The following is a 16,242-nucleotide window of genomic DNA, read 5'->3' as shown; positions in this document are numbered from 1 at the left end:
TGTCACTTTTAATTACTTCACAGGCCCCTCTACTTTCTTGCACTTTCTAAGACAAAAGAGAGAGAGAGAGACACACAATCCCTGCTGATTATTGGTTCCCTGTGTCCTCTAGTCCAGAAGGAGCTCTGTCACTTCTCTCCTAAGAAGACAACTGATCCCACCCTCCCGCAGCATGTACCAGCTCCCTCTCCTGGGCTTTCAACGGGCTCCAGCTCTTTGAAGACTCCTGCTTTCATTCCCCCAACTCACTGCTGCCTTTATACTTTGATTGCATATCTCTCATCGGAGTCATATGGCTAATTGCATCATTCGAATGGTGCTTTTTATGATCATACACTCTGGTAAGTTGATGATTTATGTAGCATATTTTTTTAATTAGCAAGAAGAAAAGGTTGTGGAAAGAAAGTATAGAGAAACCGCTGATCTCAAGTTTGAATTAGTTTTTGGAGCAGAGTGAGATAAGGTTTAGAGAAGCTTTGTATGAGTTTGTAATACACAGTACTTTATCTTCATGTTAGGGACTATATATACGAAAATACTGAAGAAACGTACTTGTGCACGAATGTAGTGTATATTCCATTGATGTAATGTGATTTGGATGTCACTATTATCCAGTCAGTAATGGAGTTTGGCCTGGTTTGGAATGAGTAGGTGGCTCCATCTTCTTCTGGCATACACATAGCAGTGAACTAGAGTCTCCTCCTTCAGCTAGAGGGCTCAATGCGTCTCTCTCAGTCACTCCTAGACGCCACGTCAGTGCAATTTAACAGCTCTTTGATCCATGTCCTAAAAGTGAATGGAAACAAATTAAGCAAATTATCTGCACCACCCACGGGCCTAGGGGGACCGTAATCGTTGAAATGAGGGTCGGGTGTTGGACTGTTGGAGTCTCACTGGAGAAAAATAAATAAAAATAAGTAAAATAACCACAGTGACCCGAATCAGGGAGTGTGTTCTGCCTCAACGCTCTCCACCTGTTCGCAACAAGATGAGCTGGCCCAGTTGTTACCAGAGAGCCAGCTGAGTCACTTGCCCTTGGATCTCAGTAAACAGTATTATAAAAGCACAGCAGCGCCACAGCCTTATCTACAGGTAGAAATCAATTGAGTGTGATAAGAACTTCAGTGTCTTTCCTTTTTTTGCAAGAGCAAACAATACTTGAGTCTGTTTTAGTTGCTACATAATCAGCCTCTACGGTGGATATTGATGGAGTCGTTCAAGACTCAGAAGGAACAACAAAATGAAAAATTCCATACCCATGCCTGTGAGCATTACATCAAGGGGAATGAGTCTGAAAGGGCATGTGCTTCAAATGTGCTCAACTCCCCATTAAATAAAATCAAACAGAACATAACATACTGTCAGACAATTCAATTCAAAATGTGCCCATATTATGGACACTCATACTTTGTCTCATGTTCCGTACTTTCTATAATGTATTGTTAAATGTATAATACTTGAAATTCTGGGATTTTGCCAGTAACTTTTCAGCACAGTGAAATAATGAAAGGCATGTGAATCCTAGTGAATCCCTCCAAGAAGAGCACTGTCTCACCGCATCAGTCAGAATTCCTTCTTACAATGTCAATCATTTGCTGGCTTCACATACCCCTCTTCTCATGCGCCAATGTCACGCCCTGACCATAGAGAGCCCTTGGTTCTCTATGGTGTTTAGGTCAGAGCGTGACTAGGGGGGTGTTCTAGTCATTGTATTTCTATGTTGGTGAGTTGTATGGTTCCCAATTAGAGGCAGCTGGTAATCGTTGCCTCTAATTGGGGATCATATTTAGGTAGCCTGTTTCCCACCTGTGTTTTGTGGGATATTGTTTTGAGTGAGTGCATGAAGCACTATGGTACTTCACGGTTGTTGTTTGTTTCTTGGTTTGTTTAAGTCTCACTAAAATAAAGATGTGGAACTCCAATCACGCTGCACCTTGGTCCGTCTCTCCTCACGATCGTGATAGAATATCCCACCAAGCAAGGACCAAGCAGCGTGTAATGGAGGTAAAGGAGTTTTGGACCTGGGAAGAAATCATGGGAGGACACGAGACCCTTCCTTGGCGGGAGTCGCCAAGGAGCATAGGGGGACAGCGACGACGCCGGGGACCGCAGCCACAGAAACCCCAAGATTTCTTTGGGGGGGGGGGTGCATGAGGGGTGGTCGGCCGAGCCAAGGAGGGAGCCAGAGCCCGCCTGGGAGTCGATGGAGCAGTGTGAGCAGGGTTATCGGAGAATGACTTTGGCGAGGAGTATGCTGCAGCGCAGGTGTGCTGAAGAGCGTGACACCAGTCTGGTGCCATCTGTGCCAGCTCCCCGCACTCACCCTGAAGAGCCAGAGACCGTCAGGGAGGCGATGGAGGAGTTGGGAGAGAGAGAGAGAGAGGAGAGAAATGTTATGTAGGTGTGTTCTGCATGGCATTCGACCTGAAGAGCCTGTCAGCAGTCTGGTGAGTCCTGTGCCAGCTCCCCGCACCCTTCCTGAAGTGCATGTCAACAGTCCGGTGCCACCTGTGCCGGTTCCACACACCAGGCCTCCAGTGTGCCTCCCCAGTCCGGTATGTCCTGTGCCAGCTCCCCACACTCAGCCTGAAGTGCGTGTCACCAGTCCGGTGCCACCTGTGCTGGCTCCACGCACCAGGCCTCCAGTGTGCCTCCCCAGTCCGGTACGTCCTGTGCCAGTCCCACGCACTCGCCCTGAAGAGCATGTCACCAGTCCGGTGCAACCTGTGCCGGCTCCACGCATCAGGCCTCCAGTGCGCCTCCCCAGCCCGGTACGTCTTGTGACGGCTCCACGCACTAGGCATCCAGTGCGCCTCTACAGCCCAGAACCTCCAGCGACGGTTTACAGTCCAGAGCTTCCAGCGACGGTTCACAGTCCGGATCTTCCAGCAACGGTTCACAGTCCGGAGCTTCCAGTGATGATCCATAGTCCGGAGCTTCCAGCGACGGTCAACGGCACGGAGCCTCCAGCAACGGTCAAAGGCCCGGAGCTTCCAGCGACGGTCAATGGCCCGAGCTTCCAGCGACGGTCAACGGTCCGGAGCTTCCAGCAACAGTCAACAGCCCAGGAGTCCAGGCACGGCGTCCAGTCCTGCTCCAAGGCCGGAGCCTTCCTCTGCGCCGGTGCCCAGTCCAGGCACGGTGTCCAGTCCCACTCCAAAGCAGGAGCCTTCCTCTACGCCGGTGCCCAGTCCAGGCACGGCGTCCAGTCCCGCTCCATGGCCGGAACCCTCCTCTGTGCCGGTGCCCAGTCCAGGCACGGTGTCCATTCCCACTCTATGGCAGGAGCCTTCCTCTGTGCCGGGGCCCAGTCCAGGCACGGCGTCCAGTCCCGCTCCAGGGCCGGAGTCTTCCTCTGTGCCAGTGCCGGTCCAGGCACAGCGTCCAGTCCCAGCTCCATGGCTGGAGCCTTCCTCTGTGCCGATCCCGAGTCCAGGCACGGCGTCCAAACCAGCTCCATGGCTGGAGCCCTCCTCTGCGCCGGTGCCCAGTCCAGGCACAGCATCCAGTCCCGCTCCAAGGCGGAGCCTTCTTCTGCGCCGGTGCCCAGTCCAGGTATGGTGGCCAAACCAGCTCCATGGCCGGAGCCTTCCTCTGCGCCGATGCCCAGTCCAGGCACGGTGGCCAACCCATCTCCATGGCCGGAGCCTTCCTCTGCGCCAGTGCCCAGTCCAGGCATGGCGTCCAGTCCCAGCTCCATGGCCGGAGCCTTCCTCTGCACCGGTGCCCAGTCCAGGCACGGCGTCCAAACCAGCTCCATGGCCGGAGCCCTCCTCTGCGCCGGTGCCCAGTCCAGGCACAGCGTCCAGTCCCGCTCCAAGGCGGAGCCTTCTTCTGTGCCGGTGCCCAGTCCAGGCACGGTGGCCAACCCAGCTCCATGGCCGGAGCCTTCCTCTGCACCAGTGCCCAGTCCAGGCACGGCATCCAGTACCGCTCCAAGGCCGGAGCCTTCCTCTGCGCCGATGCCCAGTCCAGGCACAGCGTTCAGCCTGGCGCCATGGCCGGATCCGAGGTCTGGGCGGGGGCTTCGACCCGCACCGGAGCCGACACCGACACTAGCCTCTATGGGCTAGGTAGGACGCTTGCGTCCCACCTACGTAACAGCCACTTGCAGCCTGTGGCGCGATTTTCAAAACCTTAAAAATCCTATTACTTCAATTTCTCAAACATATGACTATTTTACAGCTATTTAAAGACAAGACTCTCGTTAATCTAACAACACTGTCCGATTTCAAAAAGGCTTTACAACGAAAGCAAAACATTAGATTATGTCAGCAGAGTACCAAGCCAGAAATAATCAGACACCCATTTTTCAAGCCAGCATATAATGTCACCAAAACCCAGAAGACAGCTAAATGCAGCACTCACCTTTGATGATCTTCATCAGATGACAACCCTAGGACATTATGTTATACAATACATGCATGTTTTGTTCAATCAAGTTCATATTTATATCAAAAACCAGCTTTTTACATTAGCATGTGACGTTCAGAACTAGCATACCCCCCGCAAACTTCCGGGGAATTCGCTAACATTTTACTAAATTACTCACGATAAACGTTCACAAAAAGCATAACAATTATTTTAAGAATTATAGATACAGACCTCCTCTATGCACTCGATATGTCCGATTTTAAAATAGCTTTTTGGTGAAAGCACATTTTGCAATATTCTAAGTACATAGCCCAGGCATCACGGGCTCGCTATTTAGACACCCGGCAAGTTTAGCACTCACCATAATCATATTTACTATTATAAAAGTTTGATTACCTTTTGTTGTCTTCGTCAGAATGCACACCCAGGACTGCTACTTCAATAACAAATGTTGGTTTGGTCCAAAATAATCCATCGTTATATCCGAATAGCGGCGTTTTGTTCGTGCGTTCCAGACACTATCCGAAATGGTAAAGAAGTGTCGCGCGCATGGCGCAATTCGTGACAATAAAATTCTAAATATTCCATTACCGTACTTCGAAGCATGTCAACCGCTGTTTAAAATACATTTTTACGCCATTTTTCTCGTAGAAAAGCGATAATATTCCGACAGGGAATCTCCTTTTCGGCAAACAGAGGAAAAAAATCACAAAGGCGGGGGCGGTCGGGTCACGCGCATAAGCCCAGAGTCCCTTGATCGGCCACTTGAGAAAGGCGATAATGTGTTTCAGCCTGGGGCTGGAATGACGACATTCTGTTTTTTCCCGGGCTCTGAGCGCCTATGGACGACGTGGGAAGTGTCACGTTAGAGCAGAGATCCTTAGTAAAAGAAAGAGATGGAAAAGAAGTTCAAGAAATGGTCAGACAGGCCACTTCCTGTAAAGGAATCTCTCAGGTTTTGACCTGCCATTTTAGTTCTGTTATACTCACAGACACCATTCAAACAGTTTTAGAAACTTTAGGGTGTTTTCTATCCATATGTAATAAGTATATGCATATTCTAGTTACTGGGTAGGAGTGGTAACCAGATTAAATCGGGTATGTTTTTTATCCAGCCGTGTCAATACTGCCCCCTAGCCCTAACAGGCTAGGCACCCCCTACCCTCCCCATTTGTTTTCAGGTTTTGCGGCCAGAGTTCGCACCCTTGGAGGGGGGGTACGGTCACGCCCTGACCATAGAGAGCCCTTGGTTCTCTATGGTGTTTAGGTCAGAGCGTGACTAGGGGGGTGTTCTAGTCATTGTATTTCTATGTTGGTGAGTTGTATGGTTCCCAATTAGAGGCAGCTGGTAATCGTTGCCTCTAATTGGGGATCATATTTAAGTAGCCTGTTTCCCACCTGTGTTTTGAAGGATATTGTTTTGAGTGAGTGCATGCAGCACTATGGTACTTCACGGTCATTGTTTGTTTCTTGGTTTGTTTAAGTTTCACTAAAATAAAGATGTGGAACTCCAATCACGCTGCTCCTTGGTCCGTCTCTCCTCACGATCGTGACAGCCAATTGCCCACCTGAAACCCTGCTTAACGATTCCCCCCTATTTAGGGAAGAGGGAAGCCAACCATCGCTATCCACACATACAGTAAATCTCAAGGAAGTTCTTCAATTTAAACAATAACAGTGAGGTAAGCTTCCAAACCCACTGCGGTAGTGTCTCCTTCTCATTCACCTAGCTTTAAGTTACCGTAATTTCCGGACTATTGAGTGCACCTGAATATAAGCCGCACCCACTGAATTTAAAAATAAATCATATTTTGAACATAAATAAGCCGCAGGTGCCTACCGGTACATTGAAACAAATTCACTTTACACAGGCTTTAACGAAACACGGCTTGTAACAAAAATAAATAGGCTTTAACGAAACACGGCTTGTAACAAAAAATAAATAGGCTTTAATGAAACACGGCTTGTCATCGACTCATTAAGACCAAGCTCCCGTGCAGCAGCTCTATTTCCTTTTCCAACAGCCAGATCAATCGCCTTCAACTTGAAAGCTGCATCATATGCATTTCTCCGTGTCTTTGCCATGATGAGGGTGACAAAATGACTACCGTAATCAGAATGATGGGAAGTTTGAGAGCGCTCGATTTAATCTAAACAGTAAACAAAAAAGTTGTTTGACCTTAACCCGTTCGGCAATTTCATTGGTCTAATGAAAGCTTCATGCCGGCAAAAAACTGAGCACGTCACAGAATGTGTTTTTTTGGAGAAAAAAAAAATTGAAAGCGGGAAAAATCCATATATTAGCCGCGTCATTGTTTAAGCCGCGAGGTTCAAAGCCTGGGAAAAAAGTTGCGGCTTATAGTCTGGAAATTACGGTAGATCAGTAGCCCTGGCCCTCCTCGTCCTATAGTCAGTTTCATAGCATTTAAGTCATTTATTTAGCAGACGCTCTTATCCAGAGCGACTTACAAATTGGTGCATTCACCTTATAATATCCAGTGGAACAACCACTTTACAATAGTGCATCTAAATCTTTTAAGGGGGGGGTTAGAAGGATTACTTTATCCTATCCCAGGTATTCCTTGAAGAGGTGGGGTTTCAGGTGTCTCCGGAAGGTGGTGATTGACTCCGCTGTCCTGGCGTCGTGAGGGAGCTTGTTCCACCATTGGGGTGCCAGAGCAGCGAACAGTTTTGACTGGGCTGAGCGGGAACTGTGCTTCCTCAGAGGTAGGGAGGCGAGCAGGCCAGAGGTGGATGAACGGAGTGCCCTTGTTTGGGTGTAGGGCCTGATCAGAGCCTGAATGTACGGAGGTGCCGTTCCCCTCACAGCTCCGTAGGCAAGCACCATGGTCTTGTAGCGGATGCGAGCTTCGACTGGAAGCCAGTGGAGAGAGCGGAGGAGCGGGGTGACGTGAGAGAACTTGGGAAGGTTGAACACCAGACGGGCTGCGGCGTTCTGGATGAGTTGTAGGGGTTTAATGGCACAGGCAGGGAGCCCAGCCAACAGCGAGTTGCAATAATCCAGACGGGAGATGACAAGTGCCTGGATTAGGACCTGCGCCGCTTCCTGTGTGAGGCAGGGTCGTACTCTGCGAATGTTGTAGAGCATGAACCTACAGGATCGGGTCACCGCCTTGATGTTGGTGGAGAACGACAGGGTGTTGTCCAGGGTCACGCCAAGGCTCTTAGCACTCTGGGAGGAGGACACAAGGGAGTTGTCAACCGTGATGGCGAGATCATGGAACGGGCAGTCCTTCCCCGGGAGGAAGAGCAGCTCCGTCTTGCCGAGGTTCAGCTTGAGGTGGTGATCCGTCATCCACACTGATATGTCTGCCAGACATGCAGAGATGCGATTCGCCACCTGGTTGTCAGAAGGGGGAAAGGAGAAGATTAATTGTGTGTCATCTGCATAGCAATGATATGAGAGACCATGTGAGGATATGACAGAGCCAAGTGACTTGGTGTATAGTGAGAATAGGAGTGGGCCAAGAACAGAGCCCTGGGGGACACCAGTGGTGAGAGCACGTGGTGCGGAGACAGATTCTCGCCACGCCACCTAGTAGGAGCGACCTGTCAGGTAGGACGCAATCCAAGCGTGGGTGGCGCCGGAGATAACCAGCTCGGAGAGGGTGGAGAGGAGGATCTGATGGTTCACGGTATCAAAGGCAGCAGATAGGTCTAGAAGGATGAGAGCAGAGGAGAGAGAGTTAGCTTTAGCAGTGCGGAGAGCCTCCGTGACACAGAGAAGAGCAGTCTCAGTTGAATGCCCAGTCTTGAAACCTGACTGATTAGGATCAAGAAGGTCATTCTGAGAGAGATAGCAAGAGAGCTGGCCAAGGACGGCGCGTTCAAGAGTTTTGGAGAGAAAGGAAAGAAGGGATACTGGTCTGTAGTTGTTGACATCGGAGGGATCGAGTGTAGGTTTTTTCAGAAGGGGTGCAACTCTCGCTCTCTTGAAGACGGAAGGGACGTAGCCAGCGGTCAAGGATGAGTTGATGAGCGAGGTGAGGTAGGGGAGAAGGTCTCCGGAAATGGTCTGGAGAAGAGAGGAGGGGATAGGGTCAAGTGGGCAGGTTGTTGGGCGGCCGGCCGTCACAAGACGCGAGATTTCATCTGGAGAGAGAGGGAAGAAAGAGGTCAAAGCACAGGGTAGGGCAGTGTGAGCAGGACCAGCAGTGTCGTTTGACTTAGCAAACGAGGATCGGATGTCGTCAACCTTCTTTTCAAAGTGGTTGACGAAGTCATCCGCAGAGAGGGAGGGGGGGGGGGGAGGAGAATTCAGGAGGGAGGAGAAGGTAGCAAAGAGCTTCCTAGGGTTAGAGGCAGATGCTTGGAGTTTAGAGTGGTAGAAAGTGGCTTTAGCAGCAGAGACAGAAGAGGAAAATGTAGAGAGGAGGGAGTGAAAGGATGCCAGGTCCGCAGGGAGGCAAGTTTTCCTCCATTTCCGCTCGGCTGCCCGGAGCCCTGTTCTGTGAGCTCGCAGTGAGTCGTCGAGCAACGGAGCAGGAGGGGAGGACCGAGCCGGCCTGGAGGATAGGGGACAGAGGAAATCAAAGGATGCAGAGAGGGAGGAGAGGAGGGTTGAGGAGGCAGAATCAGGAGATAGGTTGGAGAAGGTTTGAGCAGAGGGAAGAGATGATAGGATGGAAGAGGAGAGAGTAGCGGGAGAGAGAGAGCGAAGGTTGGGACGGCGCAATACCATCCGAGTAGGGGCAGAGTGAGAAGTGTTGGATGAGAGCGAGAGGGAAAAGGATACAAGGTAGTGGTCGGAGACTTGGAGGGGAGTTGCAATGAGATTAGTGGAAGAACAGCATCTAGTAAAGATGAGGTCAAGCGTATTGCCTGCCTTGTGAGTAGGGGGGGAAGGTGAGAGGGTGAGGTCGAAAGAGGAGAGGAGTGGAAAGAAGGAGGCAGAGAGGAATGAGTCGAAGGTAGACGTGGGGAGGTTAACCTCTCTAGGCTAGGCGGGACGAATTCGTCCCACCTACGTAACAGCCACGGCTATCCTGTGGCGCGATTTTCAAAACCTTAAAAATCCTATTACTTCAATTTCTCAAACATATGACTATTTTACAGCCATTTAAAGATAAGACTCTCGTTAATCTAACCACACTGTCCGATTTCAAAAAGGCTTTACAACGAAAGCAAAACATTAGATTATGTCAGCAGAGTACCAAGCCAGAAATAATCAGACACCCATTTTTCAAGCCAGCATATAATGTCACCAAAACCCAGAAGACAGCTAAATGCAGCACTCACCTTTGATGATCTTCATCAGATGACAACCCTAGGACATTATGTTATACAATACATGCATGTTTTGTTCAATCAAGTTCATATTTATATCAAAAAACAGCTTTTTACATTAGCATGTGACGTTCAGAACTAGCATACCCCCGCAAACTTCCGGGGAATTCTCTAACATTTTACTAAATTACTCACGATAAACGTTCACAAAAAGCATAACAATTATTTTAAGAATTATAAATACAGACCTCCTCTATGCACTCGATATGTCCGATTTTAAAATAGCTTTTTGGTGAAAGCACATTTTGCAATATTCTAAGTACATAGCCCAGGCATCACGGGCTCGCTATTTAGACACCCGGCAAGTTTAGCACTCACCATAATCATATTTACTATTATAAAAATTGTATTACCTTTTGTTGTCTTCGTCAGAATACACACCCAGGACAGCTACTTCAATAACAAATGTTGGTTTGGTCCAAAATAATCCATCGTTATATCCGAATAGCGGCGATTTGTTCGTGCGTTCCAGACACTATCCGAAATAGTAAAGAAGTGTCACGCGCTTGGCGCAATTCGTGACAATAAAATTCTAAGTATTACATTACCGTACTTCGAAGCATGTCAACCGCTGTTTAAAATCAATTTTTACGACATTTTTCTCGTAGAAAAGCGATAATATTCCGACAGGGAATCTCCTTTTCGGCAAACAGAGGAAAAAATCCCAAAGGCGGGGGCGGTCGGGGTCACGCGCATAAGCTAGTGTCTCTTGATCGGCCACTTGAGAAAGGCGATAATGTGTTTCAGCCTGTGGCTGGAATGACGACATTCTGTTTTTTCCCGGGCTCCGAGCGCCTATGGACGACGTGGGAAGTGTCACGTTAGAGCAGAGATCCTTAGTAAATGATAGAGATGGAAAAGAAGTTCAACAAATGGTCAGACAGGCCACTTCCTGTAAAGGAATCTCTCAGGTTTTGACCTGCCATTTGAGTTCTGTTATACTCACAGACACCATTCAAACAGTTTTAGAAAATTTAGGGTGTTTTCTATCCATATGTAATAAGTATATGCATATTCTAGTTACTGAGTAGGAGTGGTAACCAGATTAAATCGGGTATGTTTTTTATCCAGCCGTGTCAATGCTGCCCCCTAGCCCTAACAGGTTAAAGTCACCCAGAACTGTGAGAGGTGAGCCATCCTCAGGAAAGGAACTTATCAAGGCGTCAAGCTCATTGATGAACTCTCCAAGGGAACCTGGAGGGCGATAAATGATAAGGATGTTAAGCTTGAAAGGGCTGGTAACTGTGACAGCATGGAATTCAAATGAGGAGATAGACAGATGGGTCAGGGGAGAAAGAGAGAATGTCCACTTGGGAGAGATGAGGATTCCAGTGCCACCACCCCGCTGGCTCAATGCTCTAGGGGTATGCGAGAACACGTAGTCAGACGAGGAGAGAGCAGTAGGAGTAGCAGTGTTATCTGTGGTAATCCATGTTTCCGTCAGCGCCAGGAAGTCTAGGGACTGGAGGGTAGCATAGACTGAGATGAACTCAGCCTTGTTGGCCGCAGACCGGCAGTTCCAGAGGCTGCCGGAGACCTGGAACTCCATGTGGGTCGTGGGCGCTGGGACCACCAGGTTAGAGTGGCAGCGGCCACGCGGTGTGGAGCGTTTGTATGGCCTGTGCAGAGGAGAGAGAACAGGGATAGACAGACACATAGTAGACAAGCTACAGAAGAGGCTACGCTAATGCAAAGGAGATTGGAATGACAAGTGGACTACACGTCTCGAATGTTCAGGAAGTTAAGCTTACGTTGCAAAAATCTTATTGACTAAAATGATACAGTACTGCTGGCTGGTGGAGTAGGCTAGCTAGCAGTGGCTGCGTTGTTGACTTTGAACGTATAGCTGGCTAGGTAACCTCGGTAGTTTCAGTACTACACCTTGTCATGATACAAAGCAACTTTGTAGCTAGCTAGCTAACATAACACTAATCAAGACGTTCCTTGTAGTGTATTTAGTTTCAACAATGCTGCGCGTCGGTAATAGTTGGCTGGGTTAGGAAAAATGGCGTCGCGGGGGACGGAAATAGCTGGCTAGCTAACCTCGATGGCTGGCTAGCTAACAATTATCAAGCTATGACAAAGACAACTAAGTAGCTAGCTAGGTAACACTGCACTAGTCAAATCGTTCCGTTGTATAGTATTAGTATCTACAGCGCTGCTAGTCGGTAACGGTTGGCTAGCTGGCAGTGGGTTAATGATGACTAGGTGTGTTGAGTAAGTCTGGCGCCGCGTCGCGGGCTGGCTGGCTCACCTCGATAATACTCAAACTCAAACTACACAATTATCTTAGATACAGAGACAGCAAAGACAACTATGTAGCTGGCTAACTAACACTAACACCACACTAATCAAGTCGTTACGATGTAATAGTTTCTGCAGTGCTGTTAGTCGGTAGAAGTTGGCTAGCTAGCAGTGATGACTAGCTAGCTAGCAGCTAGCAGTGTTGACTACGTTAGGAGGACGAAGATAGCTAGCCTCGATAATTACTCAGTTACTCTAAACTACACAATTATCTTTGATACAAAGACGGCTATGTAGCTAGCTAAGAAGAATTGCTCAGATCAAACAAATCAAGCCGTTGTAATGTAGTGAAGTGTAATATTACCTGTGGAGCGAAGCGTGGTGCGGCTGCTCGCTCCAAACCGGAAGCCAGGCACTAGGCACCAAGACAATCTCAGCCCAGTCTTTGCTTTATGTAACGTAATTTCACAGTTCATTAGAGGCCTAGACCCACTCTTCTGAACTGGTTTGAGTACAGGCACTGTACTTAGTGCCCATTGGCCATTGACTGCATTGGTCAGTTCAACAAATATATTGAATTGCAATATTCAATGAGCTGGACTTGTCTTTATGAATACAGTATGTGTCCTTAAGTGATTGTAGATGCTTAAATTATAGTTTCAAATGACATGGGTCACAAATGCTATTTGTCTTAAGTCTTCTGTACGCAAAAGTAATAAACAAATAAATAAATGACATCATTATAATGAAAATATATTAGGCTTTTAAAGGAATGAATTCAGCAGCAACCGCAGGGGTGCTAACATGTAGTTTTAATATGTGTATCTTCACCGCTGAAGCTTTAATAATTATAATTAAATGTTCAGGCACTCATAACGGTTAGATCTAAGCAAATATAATTCAGATCAAAAACAAGAGAACATATTTGTGTGTATGTGCATCTGTGTGTGCATGCATGTGTGTGTCTAGGTATACTTTCTTTTAGTAAATGTCATTTTACCACCTGCTGCTGCTGGGTTGCAGATGATACACAGCAGGTCTGAGGATCAAATGAACTAATTCAGGATACACTGAACCAGCTTATTCTTTTGCATTACCCTTTGACCTGCTGGTATTTTCCTCTCCTGCAAAAGGCACAGAGCACAGTCACTGGTACTCTGCAGAGGTTTTGCTCTCCCCTCTCCCCACTTACCCCCTTCCCCCTTTGTGTGTAGAGAGGGCCATTTTGATTGGTCTCACCTCCATCAAAACAGAGACGCTTGGCTTCTGTGAGGCGCCGCCATTTCAATTCATTTCAAAATCTTCTCCACTTAATGTCCTTGTGTCCAACCCTCCCTCAGTCCTAGTGATGTCCCCCTGATTACTGCCTATCATATCTCCGCTACCTTCTCATCATATTTTTCCAGATTATTAACTGGAAAGTGGCTGTGCAACTCTCACTTGATAAAATATCCCATTAACCTTGTGGGATTGAGAGTGCTTATTGTTTCTTGCTTTAGGTGTTAGGGAGCAATTGCTTCATTAGGCAATGCAGGACGATAAACAGGAGCGGGGCATCATGCAATCCCAGAGAAGCATGTGGGCTGGGTAATTCAGTGAGCAAAAGGTCTGTCAACCATTTACCTCCCTGTATGGTTAACTTCTCTTTTAATAGACTGCAGGACATGAAAGGAAAACTCTCCCTTTGAATTAATAATGAAAGTCTGATTGATCTAGAGAGTGGAGCACATCTTACATGGCACTGACACAACAAAACACTACTCGTCTGACGTCTACCCAGGTGCTCTGGTTGGCTTGTGTAAACCTCTGCCTTTAAACTCCAAGGCTTAAAAGGGCTGTTTACAAAATGCTTTTAAAAAGGCAGCAGAAGAATGGGACTTGCTGATTCTTAGAAATACAGACATGGTTTGTGAAAGAGAGTATAGTGTATGGGCAGCCACTATTTGAAAAGTTGTTGTTCACTTCTTTCGACCACCCTTATCTATGGGTTCACTTGAGGCTTACATCTCCACATCTTTCCTTTAGATTATTCACTCAAACACCACAGGCAAACTGTAACGTAATGAAGTAAGTAGAAAAGCAGAATTTTGAAAACGGTTTTAAAATCCCTGTAGCTTTTAGGACTAGCAGCATTAGAACTACTTTACTGTTAGGTCCAATTTTTGAGAAGCTTAATAAAGTAGGGATGTTAATTCAGAAGTGAAAAAAGTATCCCTACATTCCTTGCTTCCTGATCAAAGCACTCAAATGGGTTTATGCCATTACACTAATTTGTTTTTGTTCAGAAAACCAACTAGAACCTTACACGCCCCTCTCCTCATACCCTCTCATTGAGGCTTATCAGAGCATTATGGGAAGGCAGTAATTACATGCACCCATACTAAAGGAGTTCTCAAATATTCTGTCTAATTTGAATTAATCTGTGCGACTACTACTCAAGCAAGTAAACACAGATGCCCTTTCCGTGAGTAAAGCTATGTAAACTGGAAATATGGTCCAGTGACTGGCGGTGTCCACAGGTATCACTGTATCATAAACAGAGAGGGAATGGTTGGAGTAATGAAGCGTGTCTAACTGTTCATGACAGAGGCTGTCTGCTGCCACATCTCATCTGTTCAACCAGCAGAGAGTGTTCGTTCTAAAGCATTAACGCACATTGTAACACTATTACTCTAAAACTATTACTCCCATCTTCTCCACCTCTAAACGTAATCCTAAAGGACCTGTCAGCTGGCAGAGAGGTAAAGAAGATGTGTTGTATCCCCAACGGATCTCAGACATCAATAGTCTGGCGGAGGCCCAATAATATGTTGTACAAAGAGCTACCAACACTTCATAAGGAAGGTGTTCCAGTATTACACAGGGAAAACAGTATTTCCAGTAATTTTATCAAAATTGTTTTGATTCATTAAGGAACTACTGAACAGTCTATGTCATAATAAAGTCAAACTAATTAAGGGGAATGGCATTTAAAAAAATGTAAGATTACAGGTTTAATGATTTTGGTTATTACCAGCAGGACACAGGTACTATTCGTTATGGGTGTGTACGGGTGGCGAAGTCAGGTGCAGGAGAGCAGAGTGCAGTAAACAGGCACACTTTAATTCTGGTCCAAAAATGACAGCACATAAGAACAATAACGTGCCAAAAACACGGAACATAGCAAAAGTATAGCGCCTGACAATATCCACATAACAATAAACAATTACACACAAAGACATGGAGGGGAACAGAGGACTAAATACATGCAGTGATTATGGAATGAAAACCAGGTGTGTAATGGAACAAGACAAAACAAATGGATATATGAGAAATGGAGCGGTGATGGCTAGAAAGCCGGTGACGTCGATCGCCGTCCGAACAAGGAAAGGAGCCGACTTCTGGAAGTGGAAGTCGTGACATTGCCCCCCCTTGACGCACGGCTCCAGCGGCGCGCCGACACCGGCCTCGGGGACGACCTGGAGGGCGAGGCGCAGGGCGATCTGGCTGGCTACGGTGAAACTCCCGCAGCAGTTCGGGGTCCAAAACATCCGCAACTGGAACCCAGCACTTCTCCTCCGGACCGTACCCCTACCACTCCACAAGGTACTGAAGGCCCCCTGCCCGACGCCTCGAATCCAGGATGGAACAAACGGAGTACGCCGGGGCCCCCTCAATGTCCAGAGGGGTCGGAGGGATCTCCCACACCTCAGATTCCTGGAGCGAACCAGCCACCACCGGCTTGAAGAGAGACACATGGAACAAGGAGTTAATACGGTAATCAGAGGGAAGCTGTAATCTGTAACACACCTCGTTCACCCTCCTCAGGACTTTGAATGGCCCCACAAATCGCGGACCCAGCTTCTGGAAGGGCAGGCGGAGGGGCAGGTTTCGGATCGAGAGCCAGACCCGGTCCCCCGGTGCGAACATCGGGGTCTCACTGCGATGACGGTCCGCGCTGTTCTTTTGGCGAAGCGCAGCTCGCTGGAGGTGAACATGGGCGGCCTCCCATGTCTCCTCCGCGTGCCTGAACCAGTCGTCCACCGCAGGAGCCTCGGTCTGACCCTGATGTCACGGCGCCAGAACGGCTGGTACCCCAATACGCACTGAAAGGGGGAGAGGTTAGTTTAGGAGTGGCGAAGCGAGTTCTGCGCCATCTCGGCCCAGGGCACGAACGCCGCTCACTCCCCCGGCCGGTCCTGGCAATAGGACTGCAGAAACCTGCCCACATCCTGGTTGACTCTCTCTACCTGCCCGTTACTCTTGGGGTGAAAATCCGAGGCAAGGCTGATCGAGACCCCCAGACGTTCCATGAACACCTTCCAGACTCTCTAATTG

The 16,242-nt window shown here is 48.0% G+C and overlaps 1 pseudogene; it reads right to left on the bottom strand.

The window, feature by feature from the left end:
* Positions 1–15,902, bottom strand: part of LOC106612946 (somatolactin-like) — a 96,744-nt pseudogene extending 80,842 nt beyond the window's left edge.
* Positions 15,903–16,242: the final 340 nt, after the last annotated feature.

This window comes from Salmo salar, chromosome 09 (assembly GCF_965601325.2).
Source record: "Salmo salar chromosome 09, fSalSal1, whole genome shotgun sequence".
Taxonomy (NCBI): domain Eukaryota; kingdom Metazoa; phylum Chordata; class Actinopteri; order Salmoniformes; family Salmonidae; genus Salmo; species Salmo salar.
This window is presented reverse-complemented; position numbering and strand designations above follow the sequence as displayed.